At 43.1% G+C, this 21,907-nt stretch overlaps 1 long non-coding RNA gene across 1 annotated transcript in view; it reads right to left on the minus strand.

The window, feature by feature from the left end:
* Window positions 1-1,335: 1,335 nt before the first annotated feature.
* Window positions 1,336-21,907, minus strand: part of LOC112993282 (uncharacterized) — a 110,563-nt gene continuing 89,991 nt past the window's right edge. The window contains exons 3-6 of the long non-coding RNA XR_003261691.2: window positions 12,414-12,499; window positions 3,842-3,894; window positions 1,978-2,154; window positions 1,336-1,829 (exon numbers count right to left, since the gene is read on the minus strand). This is a non-coding gene — a long non-coding RNA (uncharacterized LOC112993282). The remainder of the gene's footprint in view (window positions 1,830-1,977; window positions 2,155-3,841; window positions 3,895-12,413; window positions 12,500-21,907) is intronic.

A 21,907-nucleotide genomic window follows, 5' to 3' on the forward strand; every position in this document is an offset into this window, starting at 1 on the left:
TCCAGCCAGTGCAATGTCTGGGGCTCGTGTGTGCTGGTGACATCAGCTGCTAGCCGAGGCTGCCTAATTTTGTGCTGCATAATGACCTTACAGCAGAGGAATGGGATCCACTCACAATTCCTTGTAGTGCTCTTACAGATTTCATTTGCTTGTAAATTTAGGCAAGCGGCGGATGTACTGGCTGCCAAAGTGCTCTGTGCCACTGCGGTATCTGCTCCACAAGCAACAGCAGAGGTGTCCGTTTCTGCCTGCCTGGGCGCAGTTAAAAAAAAAATCAAATCAAATGTGTTTTTGCCACTAACTCCCCCAGCTCTCCCCCCAGTCATTAAACAAATGTGACTTTTAGCCACAAAATAGACACAAACCACAGGTGTAGCAGTTTTGCAGTTTCTGAAAAACAGTTTTGCAGCCATCCCTCTGAATAGCCTTTCTTGCTCATTAGCATGGCAGCGTAAATAAGCCAGCTGTTTTGATGATGATTTTTAGCTCCCTACAAAACCCGCTGGGCTGGCAAAATCTGAGTGTTATCTATTCCTGAGGTGCTCTCCCTTTCCCTCGTGACTTTTCGGTGTGTGATTCCTTCCCCCTAGGTTTGCAAGACATGGTGTTGCACAGAAGGGGCAAGAGAGATTAGTGCAGTGCCCTTCTTCGGCTGTCTAAGGACACCTGAACCTGCCTCCCCTTCATCTGGGTCTTCACCAGCACCCATGACAACAGCATCCCCTCGCTACGCTCTGAGCGGCAAAGGGAGATTTCCAGCTGCTCCCACGCCGAGGAAGGGGCAGCAGAAGCAGAGGTTTTCCCCTCGGCTGCTACACACCCTCGCTGCCGCCCCACGGCAGGCTGGTCGCTGCAGAAAGCCGGGTGCCCCAAACAGGCTGCGTACACTGCGCAGCGCAGGCTGGCGCAAGGGGTGCTGGGCTCGGCCCCAAGCTCCCGGGAAGCAGGGCTCCTTCAGCAGCCAAGTAAAGGTCCTACTTAGCTACGGCTGGCCTCAACGCTCAGTGGAAAGTCGCACTAACACACACACGCACAGACAATTTTTGTTCCAGTCTTGCTCTCCTGCCCATGGATCAACAGCCCTCTCACTTATTTATACCCAAGGAGAAAAGCTAAATTTTGCAAACTAGTTCTATTAGTGTCTTAGAGACTTTAAATCCTACACATTTGGACTACACTAGGACCTGCAGAGGAGCAACTGTAGTCACTCGCATTGGCTTCACCATTACCAGGTAGGAGAGAATTAACACAGTTCACTACCACTTTCCAAAAGGTTTCAAGATTTCCACAGTTTCAAGATTTTTGATCACAGCAGTTTATTCAATTAGGTATCGGTACTCTAACCTTTTCATTACAGCCTAAAGGACAGGCTTTATGAAGCTGGAATAAGGATATACGACTGCTGTATTTGTTACTATAGTTGAGATTAGGAGGAAAGAAAGTATTGTTCGGTACAAAATGGCATCCACAGAACTGCAATAAAACAGGTGTGCTCCTGAAGAAAGATACAGATATAGATAAGGGTGTATTTATATCTAAGCATCAAAAAGAACTCTAATGAAGTCAGTAAAGATGGTATCAGTGAGAGAAGGACTTGCATTTCTGTGCTGAAGATACGAGTAGGAAATGCATGGATCAGGGAGGTAAGGAGCAAATAATAATGAGTCCAGCCAGGAGCAGCAGCCAAGAGCAGCCGTTATGTAAATGCTCTCTTCAGGGATCTCTCAGTGAAGGTCAGTCCTGTACCACGATAACTTCTGCTTTACATCTTTTGAGCTTAAGAAACACATCGGTGACCTCTCCCTTGCAGGCAGCAACAGCCACAAAACCTAGAGCAAAACGGAGGGAGAACAGCAAAGAAAAAACAGGAGAGGCAGTGGTTCAGAAAGAGGCACGGGGAAGGTGCCGTAGGTAGCACGTGCTGTCCCGAGAAAAGGAACAGGGAAAGGTGTTCAGGGATGGGCTCCACAGTCTCACCACTGTCCAACACCCCTCCGAGAGGTGCCAGCCCAGTCTGCCTGGAGGAGGAAAGCTGCTCCTTTCCGCAGCGACAAAGTTCACTTCTGTGCGATGCTCAAGTCTCAAAGCTCTGACGCTGTCCTAGATCTGCCTGGGAAGTTCACAGTCTCCAAGTCTTTCTAAACCTTGACTAGCCTGCGGAAACAATGCTCCATCTTACCAGACGCTTGTGTGATGCAGCTGTTGGTGCAGTAGGAACCAGATAACTTAAATCCCCTGAGCCAGTGAATGCTATCAAGTTGTGTCTGCTGTCAGGTTGTCACCAGTCTGAGCTGTTTGTTTGAACTGGCGACCTACAGGTGAAAAGCTCTGCACTCCCCCACTCATCCTCTGAGCTATCCATTTGCTCACATTCAATATTTCATGTTCCCTGTGGTTTTGGTGTTCATGCAATATTTAATGGATGTGCACACTGCTTTGTGAATCACAGAGTACCGTGTATTTCTGCAAAAATAACGTAAACCATGACCACAGGAAAGATCTAATGCCACGCTAGTAAAATGTATGCGTATAAACACTAACCCTATGTAATTAGTTATAAAACAACATGCCTTATTGCAGGCAGGCTAAGACAGACAGCGCTGCAACGCCCTCGAAGCATTTAGTGCAGCCTATCTGAATGCTACCGAGTCACTAGCCCCAAGCTGGTAGGTCACTGCTTGTTTTGTTTCAATCTCACATGCTAAGGAAGAACTTGTAATGGGTCACAACCACATCCATTGCTAGCTCATAAGAAAGACAGTAACAACTACAATTGTACTACGGTTACATTTTTGCCACAAATATGGTTGGCTGTGGTTCCCATTAAAATTAGAAGGACTTCAGCCATTGACCTCAGGTAGAAGCAGAATCAAGAAATGTAGGTTTTTAAGAGGACAGAAACTCTCTTTGAAAACACTTTCATGATGCTGTAATTATTCTTTCATGTTCTTATTCCCTTTGTGATTATGATTGGCACTGGCTGGCGGGCAGCTGAAACAAGATTTGCCCAACATCTACTGGAATCATTTTTTTGGTGGAAACATGGGACTTCAGTTAAATTATTTATTTCATTGCACTGAAAATCATGTGCTTCTGTGGAAAGTTTATATTTCCAATGAAAGCTATTTGGCCCAAACCAAAATTTTTCAGCCAGACCTCTTCAATTTTTGTCATTGCTGTTTCGATTGGAAATGCTTCTAAGTCTGACCAAACCAAAGTAACAAATTTATCTGGTAAAATTAAAGTACAAACTACCCTTAGTGAGTATGTTTGAGAAGATCCTCTGGAAATCACTTTTTTTTTTGTTTTTTGTCTTTTGTCACACTACTGGAGGAAAAAACTCATATCCATCCTGGGTGCATTTCATTCCTTTCTACAGGGCACTGTGTCAGAAGATTGCTCTGATGGCGTATCTTCTCCTGTCATTTATTTCTGTGCTTGTTTTTGTGTCTCTCTATTTTTAGTCAGGTATAAAAGTTACACGTCCTTCTCTAGCAAGAGCAATTTTGTTGTGGCTTCCAGGAAAGATGCCCCATGACTATCATCCCAGAGCAAAGAAAAAGAGAGACTTGGTTTTTATTTTCTCTTAAATGGTGTTAGTACCTGGGTAATGGAAACGTACAGCTCCATGGGTGAGGCGTGCCATTATATAACAACGCACAGCCTGGGCACTGAGAGCTTGTGTGAATCACCACGATGAGCAGCCAGGGATGGATACATTGGAAACACGGGTGAGAGGCTGCCGAGGAAGGCTGCTCTCGTAGCCTGTGGCTGGGCAGAGATGGACTGTGGGGGGTGAGTATTGACAAGGAATAGGAGGGAAGAGCGACAGTTCTCTTACCATCACCTCTATAAATCCACACTTCACATTGTTCCCCCAAGCCATCAGAGTAGCTGTAATTTAAATGATTTTTAATTAGTCACCTTAATTCAGTGATGCCAAAACAGTGTTCTAAGTCCTAAGTACTTATAGGTGTCTTCTACAGTGAAATAGTACACTCTAGGAAAGAGGGCAAACAGGGCAGAATTAATTGCTCTGCTTCTCTGGATTGTAGGAATGAGATCCATCCTATCTTCCAGCAGAGTTTGGCCCTCTACTGGTAACATTTTACTTTCCACACCCTGTGCAGAAAAAGTACGAAGCAGCATTCATTCTTCCTGCTGCTTTATCTACAGGCAGACTCCATTTTCAAATTGCAAAGCAGCACACAAAAGAAAAAACTAAATGATCACCAAAACCCTGGGAGTTCTAGGGAATGTGGTGTCACTGAGAGGAAGAACCCAAAATTTCATTGCATCCCATTTTGAGCAAAAAGCCCTAACTGGTTGCAGGAAAGAAACCCACCAAATGAAAAACATGGACTTGATACAGTTACAGCACAAATGCTAGGACGAACCCAGTTTTTATACAGTACAGGAACATTAATAAACAGCACATTTAGTGTAAACATATGCAATGTATTTCGCCACAGCATTTTCTGCTGTACATTACAGAATACTAAGCTACCTCTTACAACAGTGAGTGCTAAACACAGAAGAGGCTTTTGTTACCCAAAGCAACTGCAATAGCTAATAACACAGCACAGTTATGAATACTGATGCAGATTTTATCTGTAAAAAGCTATTTGCAGTCTGCAACAGAGGGTAAAGCACAGAAGAGCTAACTAGGGTCATTACTGAGATGTCACGCTAACCTTCTACCCATCTTCTCACAAGCCTTTCTCACCCAAGCTTTTATATTAGGGACAGCTGGCTCATCTGGCAGGCTAAACCAGAATTCAGCTCCTGCTTTCAGTCTGGCTAGTTCTGCTCCTGGTTTCTTGTACGGAAAAATCTTCCTAAGCATCTTTCCTACGCGTTAAGCAAGTAGTCCCCTGGGAACTTCCCACAGCTGTCTCCACCTGTCCAGTCCTTCCAGCAGCCTGGGGGAAAGGACAGGGTACGTGGAAGGAATCAGAGGGCAGCCAAGCTTATTACAGCGTACACATCCACCAGATTTGCCATGAGGGACCCCAGTAGTACATGTGTTAGGGAATGGCAATAGGGAGAACAAAACTATCTTGACAGAGCTTTGGAGCACATCTGCTTCCATCCACTGTAGGCCAGTCAAGTGATCTAAGTGTGTATTAACTTTCTAAAGAAGCTGTGTCCTCAGACAACATCTATCCACAGAGACATACCCACAGGACAATAGCTATTTGATGATCATTTGCAATGGTGCTATTCAAGGCTAAAATAAAAGGTAGGTCTCTGAGGACAAGCCATGGTCATATAACTGTGGAAACTGAAATCTCTTTCCCCTGGCAGTAAAGGTTCATGTAATTAATGTAAGCACTAATTAAAATTTAAATAATTGATAATATTATTACGAAGGAACTATATTTAGCAATGTCAAGAGGCCCAGAAAATCTGGCGGTAATTGAATTAACTGTGTCTAAGGAATAGACTAAGCAACCTCCCCACATGTGTACACAAAACAAACAAAGCCTGGCCCAGCAACATCCGTAACAGAAGAAACCGCAGCATAGAGACCACGATATTGCTAATCAGGAGTAGGGCCACATGGCTTGAAGTTCTCCACCAGAAGAGACACCAGCAGCTCAGCCGAGGGTAGGCATGAAATGAAGAGAGTGATTCATAACGTGCAAAGCAGTAGAGCAGATGAGAACCATGAGGAGAGAGCAAAGAGCATTTCATAGCATTTATAATGGAATGGAAACTTTAGCTGTGGATTTGAAATGAGCTTAGGAGTGCCTTGTCCATTACTTCAGCTCTTTAACATAAGACCTAAATGTAGTGATGTAGTGCTGATAACCAGCCTATGCAGACACAAGGCAGAGGTAATGATTAAGTCCTCCGCAGGAAGGGAGGGCATAAGCTGGCTCGGTGTGGCCAGAGGTTGAAAGCTGGTTCGGTCTCTGGATGAGAGGACTAGCAGCGGCAGCCACCGAAGCAGAGAAATTCAGCAAGCCTCACGTCGTTCCAAGGCTAGTGCAACACGGGCCAAAAGCTAGGGACAGTCACTGGCCCCAAAGCTCTGGTGTCTCTCTGAACACCTCTTTCCTGTTCAGGGAAGACGGTGGCGATCTGACCCACAAAAACGTAAAGCAGTAGGTACAACTACTTATTTCATCTGCTCTGTATCCAACAGCTTCCTTCATGCCTTCTAACACCAGAAATCTGATGGTGAAACCTTCCCTTGTCTGCAAGGCTCTTCCCTGCCTGGCATTCGTAAGTGATTATACATGCAGGGAAAGCTCTTACAAGTGGGGAGATGTACTAAAAATTCTGTTATTGGTGATCATCATGAACATTTACATGAGAACTTACAGCAGTGCTGTTCAAACCCAGACTCCTGTCGCTATTAAAAAGAATTACTATTTAATGAGCTTCTATTTTCATTAATGGTATGAGATTAAGGCTGCTCGCCACCAGGTGAATACTAATAGACAATCTTTAAGCAAATGAGGCCCTCATTCCCTTAATTTTAATATATGATAGAATAAAACATGCTTTCTTGTTCTCCATTTTGTTAAGCTGAAGCTTCTTTGTAGATTCCTTGCTTCGGCAATTGAAAGCATTTGGTTTTACTTTGTACGCTTTTCCTTTAAGGTTTTATTTGGAGAAAAAAGTTTCATGATAAAAAATGAATAGAAACATTATAGCAAAATAATTAACTACACAGAAAGCTCCTTTCGGTTTAAGTATTCTGCTGCAGTCTGTGAACTGAGGGAGAAGCAGAGAAATGAGCCTAGCTCAAAGCAAAGTGAGAGTGACAGGTGAAGTTTGATGGTGTTGCTATATGAACAAGTTACTGCTCATGTAAGTAGAAAAGGAGAAGAAGAGAAAAGCTAGAGGGTAGATTTACAGCACATTAACTGCACCATGGGAACTGCCTGTTCACATGCTTCCTTCGGAGGTAAATGGGTAGCTTACCCCAGCTGGAAACGGATCTTGCCATTGCCAATGTACGGAGGGTCACCACATTGACAGAGGGACCCAAAGGCAAACCGTGAGGTAAATCAGCAGAAAGCTATGAGGGACTCCTCCCAAGCCCTGCTGGTGGCAGGAGGCATGAATATACTTTTTGGAAAACCCAGTAAGTGAACTGTGTTGCTCTACATGAGTCTGAAGCAGGAACTGGACTCCAAGCACTGGATGGATGCAGAGGATTTCTGAAAGGCAGGTGTGAATAACAGGATAGGGAAGACGGAGCCAGGATGCAAAAAGGAACACAAAGTGAAGGAAAATATAGCTAAGTGAAGGATTAGGAAAAAACACTTTGCAGCAGCAGTTTGGGAAACGATTATATTTGTTGAGAACAAAGAAAACAATGTTGCAGCAATCAAAGATATAAAGAGAGTGAGGGAGAGCTTAGAAAAGCATTTTACCTGTTAGGATGAACATAGGCCGTATCTTAGAGATCTTGCAAAAGAAAAATCAGCAAGTCTTAGAAATACCTAATAAGAAATGATGTCTAGTTAAGGTTTAAATGAGAGGCTGGACATTGGTATTTTTCACAGTAAAACAAGGTAGGAAGGAAGGCTTAAAAGCAGAAGATAAAGAGTTCTCTGTGCCATCCTCAGCTTGAGCTGATGGATAAGACACCCACAAGTGATGGCACATTTTAGTTTGGACTGAATGAATCATATCACAGTGGTCAGTCTGAGTCTTCTGCACAGACACAATAACTGAATTTATGTTTGTGGAGGGGGAAAAAAGTGAATCAAAGCCAGAAACCTCTGGCGAAACCTCTGTGAAAATCTGGATGGGTTTAGCAGCACTTACGTATTGGACAAAACTCTAAGCAAAGCTGCAAACCCCCCTTAACCATCCTGAGCTAAAATTCAATTTTAGAAGGCTGAATTTGTACACCACAGCTAAATTAATTGGGATGACAGGAAAAAAAAAACCCTTATGATGGGATTTCTTCAATTTTGAATGTAATTACAATCTCTCTTTAACCCAACTCTTCCCCATAGCTGCATTATTTATGTAATTGCATTATTCCAAAGTCAAAATGTAATAATAAATTATAATCAGTTAAAGCACCCAGAGGTTTCTTTCAAATGCACATATTCCAGAAACAATTATATTTTGCTTTAAAAGCAAGAACATTCAGCTCTCTGCTTATTATTGGTGCTCAGAGCACAGCAATCATATTTTATTGAGGATACTTATTGTCCCAGATAGGTGCCTGGCAAATTGCTCTGAACATTTTCTATTGCAATTATGGACAGATTGCTTAAAGGTTGAGTCTGATAAATGGAATGGCATTATGGCATGGTTTGTGCTTATATATAAGAAAATATAAACAAGTGTAAAACCCTCCACATCCAGTGGTGTGTAAAGTCCTTAGACTGCAGTGGTTATCAACAGCTTATTACAATTTTATTTTTGTAATAAGGCTAGAAGGAACAAGCCAAGAATGAGCAACTGGAGAACAATGACAGTTGCTAACATTTTTAACTTTACAACACTAGCTGGTTACTTGCAGCTTTTTTACTTACAGGAGTTGTTTTTCTGGTTTAATTCTACTCCGGATCAATTCCTTGATGTAGCTGACTGCCAAACCGCATTTGCCGGCAGATGGAAGAGGCTGTGCAGAGTGGGAAATAGCAGAGGGAATGGAGACACTGGTTTTTTTGGTAGGACTTAAAGCCTTTGATAACATCCTTTAAAAAAGCTCAGGAAAGCTCTCTCTTCCTCCCAGATGAAAGAAGCCATGAGATCCAACAGAGCAACAGGACATGGATGTAACTGGTTTGTTTATCTGAACTTTGCTTGTGCCCACATGGTTTCCTTCCAGGCCAGTATTGTGTGGGGACAACCACCATCATTTACAGGAATCAAACTGGTTCTAATTCAAAGTCAAAACCAAATAAATACACAGAGGGAAGTTTTTCCTCAAATTCCAAACCTGCTCTGACATGGGAGGCTCTTCAGGTTGTGTCCTGAACGTCTGCTTAGATACTCAAAGGAAATATGCTCAAGTGGACCTTGCACAGACATAATTTGACAGATCTTTGTCCTACTTCCTTCAAGTTAGGCTGGAAGCTACAGTAGCTGCCTCTTTACAAACACGCTGGCCAGAAGAATTGGGCTTTACTGTAACATGGATAACAACCAGACAAAATCAGTTAGTTTAAGAGAAACAGGCATGAGAAAGCTGAACTCTCTGGGAATTCTGCATTAATGAACAAGCACAGTGCAGTGAGGCCCCAGCCTAATTTTTACTTATGATAACTTTCAGGATCTGAACCCAGACACTCAAAACCTGAGAGACTTGAGCAGAAAGTCTCAAGCACTTTATGAGTGCTCTGGCACTTTGCTTCCAAAAAGCATTTGCTTTTTTCCCCTAGTTTTGCACTTTGTCTTCAGAGCTTGCGCTACCAAACTTTTGGTGTTTCAAAAGTCCCTCAGAATTTCTGCAAGCAAAACTTTACAGTACCACTCAAAGCTTCCTCTAATTTCCAGAGCTGATCAGGAGGGAAGCTGGCCCTGCAGGTATTAACTGGCAATTTGGATTAAAATGCCTCATTTAAAGAAATTACTCCATGGATGAATGGTTACCTTGCAGGAAGAGAAAAATCAACTGAAGGACCATTGAGCTGGCATATGTTTGTGACCTGCAATAGAAGATCTCTGGGAATAATAGCAAAGAACAGTAGAAAGAAACCTACTTTGCAAAAGCAGCACGATGAGCAACAGGCATATCCCTGGTTTAACTCCAGGGTGGATTTGGCCCAGAGAGTCTTTACTCCATATTGGAGAGAGCTGTGAGAATGCATGCTTTTACTTTAAATATGTAGCAGTCAGGAGGGAGGCTGGGGACTATTTTAACCTGAAAATTAAAGATGAAGCAAAGAAAGAATAACTTTCAGAGGATATGGTTTTCCTCATTCTAATACAGTTTCCCCTCTTCACTACGGCAGTGAGCTAGAAGACGAGGGAGTTGTGATAGGTATATGTGACAAAAAACAGAACCTTTTTCAAATAGTTTGCAACTTAAGTACACGACACACACATGGAAAAAGAAATACTCCATTCCATGGTTAATTCAGGGACAGAGAGATTCAGTGATTTGCTCAGACGGAGCCTGAGCCACAGACCTGGAACAAACACCAGAAATCTCTTGCCCATCCTTTCTCCATAATCAGTAATTAGTATCATATTAGAAATTTAAAATTTGCTTTCAGGTGCATCTGCAAAATACCCTGTCTTCCATCCATTTTTTAACACACACATAAAAGGAAACAGTTTCTACACTGAAATGCTGATGAAACCCTGTACAAGGAAGGTCTGGTGGAAAACAGTCACAGAGCTGCCTTTTGATAGGGTTGTCAGATCTGCACCTTCATGGCTCATAGATCGAGTAAAGGTCCATAACGGCATTTCAGATCTGCATCTTAATTGAGTTCTGCTCCCCAAAAGTAGCTTCATAGCAAGGTAGTTGCTCAGAGACTTCACTCATAGAGAAGGATAGCAGGTATGCCATAACTCACAAGAGTACTATTAAAAAACACTACTTGCTCTAACCCTGCTGCAGCCAGTGTCACAGGAAATTCTTCAAATTTTACAGCAAATGCTTTTCAAACAGTAGCTTGGATGCATTCACATACCTCTTTCCCCCTCAAATTAAAAAAAAAAAAGCACTCTGTTTCTAAAGCCAATCTATTTTAAACTACAATTTCATATACCTGCTGAAAAGGCACCTGCTAGCTCATTTAGGGGGTCCAATCGAGTGCAGAAAAAATGAAAAAATTTTCCAGGTTTCCCAACACAATTAATTCTTACTGAATCTTCCTGATGAACTTATTTTTGTCAGGTAATTAAGATCTTTAACTACTCAAATGCTCAGGTTATAAATGTTGTTTATTTCATAACCCCTTTTTCAAACCTGCCAAACGAATCTTTGGGGAACCCACAGAAGCGGGTGACAAGCTAGTGGCACAGAAAAAGCCTGTGAGCTACTGCCGGGGGCAAGCGAAGGGAGCTGAGGGCTGCAGACAGGAGAGCCTGGGCAGAGGAGGGAGGGAGCACTGCGGAAAGCAAACTGCCCGGCGGGAGAGGGATACATGGAGAACGCTGGGGAGGAAAGAGAAGACATGACCCGGAAAGGGAATGAGTAGTAGGACAGGAAGGATATTGCTGGTAGCAGGGCCCGCACGAGCCAGAGAGAGAGAAGGGGCTGGTTCAGGCTCTGCAACCTCACATGAGTCATGCCTGCAACTGTCAGGCCCATTTTTAAACTTTTTCCTACTATCCCTTAAACTTCTCCCCTCAAAGTGAAGCTTCTCCAGGCTTTCTGCAGTGCTCAGAGGCCTCGGTCTCAGTCAGTGCGTCTAAGTGCTACTGGAAGACAAATTATAAGTAGGAGAAGAAACAAGAGAGGTCCTGGTCACAGGGCTTTTTACCCACCCATGTATATCATCTATCTTTTTTAATAATACATTAATCCATTAAATAGGGATTTAAGAAGAAGAAATGCTCTTGTTCTTTTTAAAGCAGTTTACAGAATTGCTGTTTTTTCTCTGACCATTTTGTCGCTGTTTATGGTTCTTTTGCCACCTATAAAATTCAAACTTTTTAAATAAAACACTTGAGTTCCAGAGAGAGGGTTTTTATCTCCTTAATGAATACAAATGTCTCTAATCCACTTTACAAAAGTTAAAATAAAGCCTATAAATGTACTGTGGGTGTTTGATGATGTTTGGCTCCTGTATTAGTCATGTAATCCACAGCTGCAGTGTTTTTTCACCTTGGGTTTTAAACTCCTGTCTCTGGACAGTAATTGCTGGCTGACAGGCTCTGGATTACAGTCCGTGCCTCCCCGCCTCCTGCCTGCCAGACTGGCACCAAGCGGGATGCCTCGGCAGCAGTTCGAGGCCAGCTTTCGGGAGGGAGGCACCGCCGAAGGCGGGGGGAGCGGGCATCGCCCGGCGCTACCGCCGCTGCGCCCAGCAGCGTCACGACCACGGAGCAGACCTGCGCCCTGGGAGACCCCGAAGCAGCGTTTCCCGAGCTGCAGCTCAATGCTTACAGCCAGCTTTTGCACTTCACCAACCTCAGGCTTATCTGTGCACTGCCGTATGCTGCAAAACATGTGGCATAAAACCGAAGTGAACGCTGCTTGCCTGGGGTCCCCGCAGGCTCTTCCAGCCTCTGCAGGGTCTCTCCTGTCCGAGGCTCGGCCCCTTGTGGGGGCAGTCAGGGACCCGCTGCAACTTCTCCCAAGGACTCCTACGCAGCTCTGAAGGATAAACTGACACGTTCATTTTAACAGGCAAGAACTCAGGTACTGGGATAACACTTCTTACACACCCAGTCTTACACTTCCCACTGTAAATAAGAGGTACTATTTTGAAGTATTTTTCTTTGGGGAAAAAAATCAACAAAAAATGATGTCTTACCTGGACTGGAGAGACAGATCGGCCTCCCACCAACCTTCTCATTTCACTGCCTTTATTTTCCCCTTAGAAAACAGACCGGAGATGTGCTGCAAAAAATGAAAATCCAAGACAGCAGGTTAGCAACGTTCTCTGCCAAAATGAGCTCATCCGGAGTTCGGGAGGAGGCTGCGGTTCGGAGCAGTCTGGGCGGCTGCCGCGAGTGCCGTGCGCGTGCCCCGCTCCCCGGCCCGGGGAGCCAGCGCAGGCTGTGCCCCGGAGCTGCCCGGTGGGGCACCGCTGGTCTCCCCTCGCCTCCAAGGAGCAAAGCACCCCTGGGCGCCGCTGGAGACAGGACCCAGGGAACAGGCCTCCATGACACCACCACCACAGGTATTTCGAAAGCCAGCTTGAAGCCAGCGTGTTATTCGTATGAAGGGGAATGTTGACGCCTATCTTGAGGGCAGAGAACAGACAGTAAGTGTCGCCAAATTAGTTATTAATTGCTCAGGTAACGGAACGAGGCCAATTCCATCGTGAACTCCACCAGGACCCCTCACAGCTCTCTATGAGATTTTGATAAAATGGATGTCAAGTTTTGGAGCACTGATACGACATTTGCAGAGTTAACCAAACTGAAATTGAAACGTAAAAATGTTGCTGTAAGGACAAATGTCACATTGTGAGATGCAAATATTGCTAGCTATTTTACTTCCTGCATAAAAGCAGTGCATCTATGCTATAAAAAAAGCCAGAGCAAGATTTTGGTCAACAAAAATGAGGGAACTGTGCACAAAACATCAACTAAGAGAAAAGGAGGAAGAGGTTAGACTTATGGCATAACACTATGCCTGTGCTTGTGAAACAAGTAGGAGCAGTGAGATATTTGTAAGTTCAGTTTTAGTCTTAACCTGCATTTCATCACACAGACAGAGAAATCTGAGCTTTTCTTCTCCATTTGTGATTTACTGCCCTCTCCAGAATGACTCTGTAAATTTCCAGTTTTAGCCATCTGGGAGACAAAGTCATACGACAGAGAAATGGTATATTGCCTAAGAAAGGTCATGCATCATCAAAGCTAACACATCTAATACCCTTCTGAGTATTTGATTACAGATTACAAGTGTGCAGTGATGCTAGGCCTAAGTTTAATGATGGATCCTGCCCACAATAAGCGAGTTGTCTCCTATTGCACCTGGCAGATCAACCTCTTTAACACTGTAGTACCTTCCGGACAGCTGAAAAGACAAAACAATGATCCTTCTCTCATTCTCTTCCTCATAAATTAAGAAAGTTTAGTACATTTCAAGTTTAGTACATTTTTCATATTTGCTGACCACAACTTCCACCTACAAGAAAGTAAAGAAGAGGAGACAGTTCTGAGTATGATAACTGATTTCACTCAGCCGCCTCCACGCTGTTCCTACCATCACTACCTCCTCCTTGCTGGGCGTGAGCTTTAGCAAGCTCTTCTCCAGCCTGGGCTTGACCTTGGTAAGTGCTAAAAGAGCATAAAGATGATACGTACTTGGCCTAGGAAAGACGTAAGCACATAATCTACAAAGTGGTGGAAGCTCTCCCTGCGTCACGGAATCACAGAACATCTCAGTATCTTCTGCATCACCTTCCAGCAACCTTTCCCCAGTTCTCAACACAGAGTTGGGTCCTATTAGAAATAGCATTTCCATAGCATTCTGTGAAAATGACTTCCAAGTTCCAACATTAACATTTTTATCAAAAAAGAAAAATCAAACGAACAAAACTGTTCTGCAGTTGGCAAAGAGTGACCAAAAAACTAAATATGTCTTGAGACCAAATCTTGGAGCTCAGAGTTTAGCCACTCTGACCACCTCAAACCACTTCAGGGTAATTCAGTTTGCAACCTCCTATGTTCATCATCTCATTTTGTGAATACAGGTTACTGCTCTTTATAGTTGCCAGTTCAATGTCTTTCAGTAGCATTAAATTCATGTGAAAAGAAAAGATTTTACACTCTACCTAAGTATCTCGTAGCAACAGCTGGGTGACGGAAGGGAAGATTAAGAACAATCAAAAGATGTTACATATAAACGAGCAGGAGAAGACATACTGCACAGCATGAGAGATTTTGCCTCTACAGCCAAAAGAATTATCAAAAATGAGTAAAACCCAACAGAAAGCCAGTGATCCCAAAAGATTAAAAAGTAACTGAGGAGGGAGATTGCGATTGTAAATGATCTTACGAGACACATTTGTAGGACAGAGGGGGAATTCAGCTCAGCCACACATGGAGAAAACCTCAGCCTACAGACCTCTCTCTCCTGCTCCATCCCAGAGTCTGGCCGGATGGATGAGGCACAAACAGGTCCAACAAGAAAGAAAAGGAGAGAAGGGGAGTTGTAAATGGAATAGATCTGCTCTGTGTCCAAGAGGCTCTACAGTCATCAGGCGCAGCACAATCAGAATCGCACCTCATGACAGCACAAGTTATAAAAGAGAAAAGATTCTGCTGGAGAGCAAAAACAAGGAGGGCTCGCTATCACCATTTGCCTAGCAGGAGAAGTCAAACCTTTCGCTAGCAGTGAAGCTCAACTCAATTAAAATCCCGAAGGACTGGCAGTATCTGTGTTCCAGAAGTTACAATCAGAAAATTACCGTTTTTTCAGGTACCTCTCAAGTACTCTGCTTATTGTGGAGAGCTAGACTATTTGCATGGCCTTCAGTGAAACTATAGCATTTACTGAGCATTGAGACCATTAATAAGATCTAATACGTTGCTTCAGAGCTCCAGTTATTTAGAGACCTCACAACAGTTTTTCCTACTGCTTCATGCACAGTTGTCATTCCCCTCCTCATGAGCCGCTACAGCGTAGAGCAGTTTTCCAAGATGATACCCTGGACATTTCTTGGCCTGGCTGTTACATCTTATGCAAATGTTTTAAGGCAGATTGGCAAAGAGGAAAATAATTTCTCATCTAATAAAACCTTTAGATTTTTTTTTTTCTTCCTCTGCAGCATGGGGCTTAGATAAAGTGTGGGCACCTCTCTTTCTGATCAGTTCCCAGCTTGCAAGTATTCTGGGTTTTCAGGCCACACTGGCTTCTCCTGTTCTGCGCGTAGACACTGCAGCAACTACTGAAATATGTTAAATATTAAGAAGTAGAAAAGATCTTCCAGAAAACCAAGTGTTTTCTTAGAGTTTGGGGAAAGAACTGTCATTTTAGCTGTAGCACACTTTCAAAATCATGTAGCTCTTCCTCAGTTAAAAAAGTCTGTAAGAATGTGGTGTTTTCATTGAAAAGAGAAGGATTGTCAAAAAATCTCCTTTTAAGATTCCTAACATTATAATACATCCCTTAACAAAACCTAATACTGGTGATAAAACTCGTTGCTAGATGAGGATTCTGTGACATGCCAGATGGGTATGTCTGATCTTTAATGAGACCGCTCAATTAATCTTCTGGCTATTTTGACCAGATGGTTTTAAAACCTGCAATGAAAGCTTCTATCAGATGTTCCATTCAAATAACCCTAACTCACAGTTACATACACCTTTAAAAGTACAGCATAGAAGAAAATGTTATTAGTTACAGTAAAATAGCTGTTGTAAAGGCTGTGTCAGAACCCATGGTGTCACAACAGGCATGATAAACTGTTATTGCTTGATGCTTCTTCTCGGTAAAAAAATAGCAATTTCCTTATATTAGCTTGAACACTTCATTTAATAAAACAATAACCAAAATGGATTCACCTGCTCTTACATTTTCCAAACACCGCACATGCAAATCATGATTCTTTCTTAATGCAGCAAGTTTATAATGACCTAATATCACATGAATAATGATAATTCATGAGAACAAGACAATTGTCATCAATATTAAAATCTGTCCTGTACTTTATATTGTCATGTTTCTGATCTTCATCTTTTTCTGAACTTGGTCCTCTCATCAATCAAAGGTGATTATGGCCAAGTGGAACTTTGATTTAGCAAAAATAGAAAGGGATTCATCATTGGGTTAATAAAAACCAGCAGAATAATTTGGAGAGAGTGTTTTGAAAGAATTAAAATCACATCAGTAATAGTAACTTGTCATAACAAATGTTGGTTTCACATCAACATAGGTTCAGTAACGTACCACACTTGCCTCTTTGAGGGGTTTAAATTTGCTCTAGTATGTGAGGTGAAGCAGCACTGCTGTTGAGAAAACAAAGTAAAACAAAATCCATATAGGAACAGATGAGAAACACAGAATGAGAAAATTTCTGTAGTTGTATAAGTATTTAAAGGGAGGAAATAAAATTAAGGACAATCGTACAATAGCCATGGAGACACTCAACAACAAACTGATCTGAAAATACTAGGTAACCAGCCAAAATTTAGGGTAGTTTACCTACCAGCCCCCATAGAGGTGGGAGCTCCTGCACAGTGTGAGTCGCATTACACTTCATCCCTGAAAGCACAGAAATCTCTCTCAGAGGAGTTATCTACCCCTGGGGAAAATGTTAAGCTGCCAACTGCATTTTGGCATAATTTATCTTGAAAGAAGTAAGAGTTCTGCTTTTTAGAGTGGATATTTTATCAATACGATCAGACCCACGTTTCCCAGGAAGCAGCGAGAAAGGATTTCTGCCCTTTTATTAGCTCTGGATGAGTCACCTGTGATGGCGACAACCACACCGAGATCAGTGGTGTGCCTACCGCTGAACAGAGCCGTGTCTCCTTTCCCTCTCTCCCTCCGCAGAGGTAACGCTCGGTGCAGGTGGTGATGTGAATAAGGTGAGCGAACGGATATTTTATGGATCATTTGTGATAGTTATGCCAAAGGAAGGAAAAAGCCAACCGTGGTCAAAGAGAGGTAAAAATACCAAGAAGAAACTTTAACACTTCCTCTGCTTATTTGCTGCAGAGATTTTACCTTTTCAGAGAGGGATCTGAAGAAAAAAAGCGTTGCACCATTTTGAAAACTCCCTGCCTTCAGGTGATGTATTCATTCCCATTAAAGCCAAAAACAGGGAAAAATAACAAACGTTTCCATTTCTTAGAGCAAGAACTGCACATTGGAAGATAGTAAGCACAGCTGTAGCATCACAAATTATTTTAAACGCAGTAGCCAGCTGTAATTTTCATTTCATTCTTTCCTGACAGATATTAGCCTGACTTTGATTACATTTTATGTGTACTAAAGTGGACTTAAAAGAGACTAAATACACAGCTCCCTGAAGGAGACACAAGACAGTTTGGATAGGGAATGGGTTATTGAGGTTGCAAGCATCTATCAGCTAAGAGCACACCAGGAAAGTAATAAAAGGGTCAGGATTTCTGGTTCTGTTCCAGATCCTGCCATTGATTCTCTATGTGACTTTTTAAAAGTCATTTGCAACATAGGGTTTTTCTAAGAATTTCAGTGCATGCACATCTGAAGATCCCTGAAGTTTGGACATCAAAGCAAATGAGTTTAGTATTAGTGGAAATGACAATTTGAATAGATGTGGACATGAATTACAGAAAAAGATGTCAAATTTAGCATGTCATGGCCACTAGAGTGCAGTCCTTTTTAGACCAGATCTTCTCAGAGATCTAGCCTGTTCACCCACTCTTCAGTAGTCCCGAAGGTGGAAGAACAGTAATATCTCCCCTGGGTGTTAAAAGCAGGATCAGCAAGCTACAGTGTCAGGTTCCTGCAGTCCTCAATGCTGAGGAAGAAGGGGGGGCATGGCCCAAAACCTGCTGCACACCTGCAACTCCGACCTGGCAACCAACTCTCACTGGTCTCAGGCAGCCAGAGGGCATACAATCATAAAACTGGGTTTGCAATTAGCCAGACATTTTAGGATTGCAGAATTTTTACGTGACTGCTTGAAACGTACCAAGCAGTGTCATCTACATAAGTAATTTAGAACATCTCAAATGCCTTTTATTATGAGAAACATCTGTCATTTCCAGCTGAAAACTACATCCTGCTCAAAATATCTTGTGCCTTCTCCTTGTTGAATAAGCAGCAGAACTACATAATGATGACCTGAGCAACAGAAAATATCGCCTGTGCTGCTTTGCCCTAAGAACCCAGCACAATGGATGCTCAACACATCTGTTGTGATGCTTCTGTTGACTGGGGAGCAGATCTTCTTGATGATAGCCTGGCTTTGGGGATCCTACCCAAGGAGGATACCCTGACATCCCATTTAGGTGAGGTTACTCACCACAAGAAAAAGAATCTCTGAAATTTCTACATGAAATTGGGTAAGAAGCCATTTATGAAGAAGATAAAATGGGAAGTGAAAAGGGAGGAAAGAAAGTGAAATGAAGTAACGTATTAGAGCAGCAGCTGGATCGCCATTCCTTTGGCGTTATCTCTGATCTGTTCTTTAACTGCACTGCTCCATTTTTCAGATTTGGTTCGACTGTGCTCTCATCTTTAGAGCCTGCTGCTTCTCCTTTGTACGGGAAAGCACTGTGCAGCACATGGTGAGGAGTGGTGAAATATATCTCTGCATGTGAAAAAAAATCAATGGTCCAAGTTCTGTATTTAATCATTGCTATGTATAGTCACAGGCTGAAGAAGATGAGCAGAATCTGGATCCAGTTATTCTTTGACTCCAACTCGGGCCTCAGTTTTAGCCTGCGCGCATCTTTGCCTGCATAAAATTTCCCACTGTTTCATCTGGCAGCAATATTTTTGTTCACACTACTGTGCTATATGCTGTTAAACACCTGCTACATCTCTCTCTTGGGGGTGACTGCATTTCTGTGGTGGGTGAAGTGCTTCCCCTATTTAGTATAATCTGTAATCAGTTTGTGCTCTTTCAGAATGAAAGGTGATATATAAATGTAAACGATATTATAGTCTCTTTCACTTACTCTTCCAACATGAGAAAAATTTTCTTACAGTGCATTTCATCTACATAAACGAACACTCTGCACGACAGTTTTTACCTTGTTGCTGACACGTATTACCATCTAAAGCAGAAAGCCCCTCCATTATTAATTTTTAAATAACGAAAACACTATTCCTACTCAAATCTGTCACCTACTATAGATCTTAATCAGTTTCAGTCCCATTATGGCAATGTCTGCTGCAGTGAAACAAGGTTTGGAAAGAATCTGTCACCCTGGGAAAAATGATTTTCTTTTCAGTGGGATCCACAGCATTAAAAAAATTATAGCAGCATATGCCCTCCGATATATTTTATTGAATGCTAAATGTTAGAAATGAACATAAACCAAATTTTGGATAGTTTTCAGCTTCCCATTAAAGTTCTGCCTCGGAAGCATCGCTAAGGCAGGCTGCCAGATACAAAGGGAGTAGACACAGCATTAGGAAGGACACAATCTTTTATGTCTTTTCCCTTTACAAAGTGGTTGCAATCAAATGATGTGTGGCTGCTGGCACTTAAACGAACAATGAGGCTAACACTGGGGAGTTTTCTTTTTGTTCTAAATCATTTTGCACTTTCTCTAGTTAGCCATGGACATTTTTGTGGCAGATTCACCTCAGAGACTCCCTTGACCTTTGCTCTCATTTGTGGATGAATTTTCCCCCTTTTAAATGTCCTTGATCATTTCAAAAATACCCTGCAGAACATGAGGCACTTGCACAGATGCTGGTTGCTCTGCTAGATGTTTCCTGTGATGCTCATGGGTCCTCTTCACCCATTTTTCTCACCCAGCTCACTGTCTTGCAATTGGCAATATCCAAATATCTGGGGCAAACATGAACCCCAACCACCCACTCTGGATGCTGGACACAGAAGGATGGAATCGCGGGGACTACACTCAATATTCAATATCCTGTTGCCTGTCGTCATAGCGCAGCATCAAGGGTAGCGCAGAAAACAAAACTACCATTCTCCGTTGGGCCAGTGGCTGGCAGAGAGATTCGGGACAAACCATCTCATTTCACTCTAGTCATCTTTCTCAGTCCATGAAACAGGGGTGACGACTCCCATATTTTTCAGCTGAGTTTGTGAATCTAAGATAAAAGATGCTCTCAGTATACATACAAAATAATACCTACACCAATAATTGAAAAACTTAAGTCAATTAGCAAACAAAAGCCTCAAAATAACTTTTCTATGGCTTACCTCATTTTTGAAATACAGGAAATAACCAGGTTGAAACTTTAACTGTTTCTGGCTCTAATGAGAAATGCCGGCATCCCCAAAGTCCTGGGGATAGATGTGCCTAGAAACAGTAAGATATTTTTGCTGCTGGAGCTCTCCTTTCATCTGCAACCTTCCACAAAGTGCTCGGGATGGCCAAACATTTTATTTTTATCACTAAATGCCCACGTGTGCTGGACACATAAGTGGGGAATCAGACTGCTGTATGGTGTGCGCTATTCAGCCTCTCCTACATAGGAGTATTTAGATAAAAAAGGGAAGACAAGGATCAGACACATCATTCTTGTATTCAATATCAGTATTCTCCAATCGTCATTGAATTAAAGCAATTGACAAAAGAAAGCAACAGTCCTGTCACATCACCACGTGCCACATCTGCATCATGGCACTGTGTCATTGCAAACTAAAGTGAGGGGTAAGGTGACTGCAAGTATGTAAATCAAATTCAATATGCATTACTCTGAACCCCTTTTTCTGGTGGATTCACATCACTCTCCTTTTTGATCTAAGAACTACTGAAAATATGTCCAAAACCAAACCTCTAAACTGATGGAAAAAACTGCAAGCAAAGACACTCTAGACTGATCTCCTTCCTTGCACAAGCACTGTGCACCTACATAAATAAAGAGGGGACCCAAATACTCCACATTTACCCTATCTCCCTTCCTTTAAATTGACTTAAATAGTTTGCTGGATGTTTTCTCCTCCCTCCCTCCATCTTTGCAACCTTTTTTTCCCTTTTCTTTATTAACTTCCCTTTTCTTTGTCATTCGAAAAAGTCCCGAAGTACTGGGGACAGCCCAGGGGCTCAGAGCTGCCTCCGGTCCCTGCAAAGGGTGGCCAGACACAGGACGAGGACGTGCAGCAGCGTGACCCTCTCAGGACGAGGACGTGCAGCAGCGTGACCCTCTCAGGCACCGGGAGGCTCCTAATGAGCGGGAGCAGGCAGCAACATCTGCCTCTCTAGCGCCAGAAGCAGAAGGCGAAAATCTGTTGCTGAGCAATCCTTTGCTCCAGATGGCAAAGCAGGATCAGCTTCCTCCTCCCAAACACTTAGCCGGCCAAGAGGGGCAGTGCCCATGGCACGGGCTGATTTCTTACAGGAGGCAGAGCTTTTCACGAGAAGCCGCCTGATGGGAACAGTGGGAAGGACACCTGAGGAAGGCTCCCCTGGTTGTTGGCACTGCTGGCTCTGCTTCTGGCCTTGCCTCAGTGAGCTGAAGCCCTTCACCATTGCCCCGGGCCCCTTGCAGAAGCTTCTCTCCCCTGCAAGCTCCCTCGTTTTTCTACCCAGCCCAAATCCTCGCTCAGACACAGCAATGCCCTGCAACGGCTGCTTTTCTTGCTGCTGCCAACTGGACGGCTCTGTCTTAGCCCTGCCACCTTTGCTGCCCTGACGGCAGCTCCCTGCCCTCACG

Source organism: Dromaius novaehollandiae, chromosome 6 (genome assembly GCF_036370855.1).
Source record: "Dromaius novaehollandiae isolate bDroNov1 chromosome 6, bDroNov1.hap1, whole genome shotgun sequence".
Lineage (NCBI taxonomy): Eukaryota > Metazoa > Chordata > Aves > Casuariiformes > Dromaiidae > Dromaius > Dromaius novaehollandiae.